The sequence below is a fragment of the Austrofundulus limnaeus genome, unplaced genomic scaffold, assembly GCF_001266775.1.
Source record: "Austrofundulus limnaeus strain Quisiro unplaced genomic scaffold, Austrofundulus_limnaeus-1.0 Scaffold178, whole genome shotgun sequence".
NCBI classification, from domain to species: domain Eukaryota; kingdom Metazoa; phylum Chordata; class Actinopteri; order Cyprinodontiformes; family Rivulidae; genus Austrofundulus; species Austrofundulus limnaeus.
This window is the reverse complement of record NW_013952580.1, coordinates 599,273-601,034: the sequence shown is the minus strand read 5'-3', so window position 1 is coordinate 601,034 and position 1,762 is coordinate 599,273.

The following is a 1,762-nucleotide window of genomic DNA, read 5'->3' as shown; positions in this document are numbered from 1 at the left end:
GATGGATGGATGGATGGATGGATGCATGCAGATTGTGTTGTTACTTCCTCAAACAAAGCCCGCTGTGTGTGGCAATACCTCTTTATTCTGCGCAGGGTCGCCTTTGAACTGTTCATAAATAGTTCATACTGAAGTCACATTTTAATAATAATAATTTGATACATTATGGAAAAAAAAATCTGAGCAAAATTATCTAATCTAAGACCTACAGTGTGAGTGTAAACCTTGTATTAATTTCCTTACTTCCTGATTCACCTCAGCACCATCTGATGATGTCTGGCACCCCCTAGGAAGGGTGCGCCCCCACAGTTTGAAAACCCATAATAAAAATTTCATTACAACAACACACACATAAATTAATAAATAAAAAAAAATTAATAAACCAATTATTGACTTGAATGGTTAACCCTTTGACTGTCCTTGTTGGAAAGGATTCCTGAGGCCTCATGTCTAATGAGTCTAATTTGGAAAAAAAATTGCACGTCAGTAAATACGTATGATTATATTACATTCACCTAAGTCTTGTGCAAGGTTTTAGTGTAATCTWTATTTGAGAATAAGTGCTTTTGCTTTTAAGGTTCCAAGGTGTTGTGGAAATGTCTTCTTTTTAAAATTAAAAATGCTAAGTTATAAATGCAAGTCTTTTTTTGGTAACATTCAACAGCAACCAAAGACATATTGCAGCTAGTACAGCTTTCTGTAAACCCATTTATTGAGGAAGGGGTGGGTATGCAAAATCAACTTTTTTAGCTTTATATCATGTTATAAAATCAATCTCTGGAAAAAAAAAGTGCCCTGTTGCTTTGACTCATTCATGCATATTTGAGAAATCTTTGAATCTCCTGTGGTAGCCATGTGGATCGAACTCAATCCTTGCTGGTACAGAGCACCACCTATTWGTACAAAGCTCCTCCCTGGAGCTCAGTCTGCAGCTGAGCTCCAGCCCCACAGAGCRCCCCTCCCCACAAGCATAAWTGAAAACATGCTAAAGTGGGATTGTCGAAAGCAGAAGGAGAGTCTTAAAGAGACAGGGGTCAATTTCAARTTGTTGATAGGCTATAAAATATAGTTACTTGACTGTGGTATACAATTGAAATATGTGCTTAGAAAATACATAATACTSCCCTTTATAAAAATCAAAGTGTAGATAATAATAATTCTGTCACAAACATCTTAACTGCCAACTTGTGGCTAAATGCATTAAGTCACCAAAAAATAAATATTGATTCAACTGAGAAAAACCTTGTAAACCAAGTGTAAACAATGTTTTAAATCTCAACCTAGCGAGTTAAATTGGTAATATTAGCCGAAGAGTRGTGAAAGATAGGGTTGCTTATTTGATGTGTTTTCTTGTGTTGCTAATGATAATTAACATGCAAATGAAGGCCCGGAGCGAAATAGGGGAGTTTCAGTTCTCTGTTAGTAATTACTGTGTGACATCAGGATTATAAATGAGATCCCTTTTGGCAGAAGACAAAACAGTAATTGGGGTTTTGACTAAATAACCCGTAACAAAGTATGAAAGCGTTAGACATTGGTGGGGATCATAATGATTACTGTTAATTATGTGGCTGTTCCCAGGGGAAGATGGTCCAAGATGGATATGTAAAATTAGCTCTTTTTTTTGCAGAGAAGTATCCATCCTTGTTATTAATTTTAAAAAGCTCTTGTTCATTCTATTCAACACACTACATAGTGTTTGCTATTATAGGTTTAAATTCAAAGTTAGGATGTAAAATACCATTACTACTTTTTGATTTTT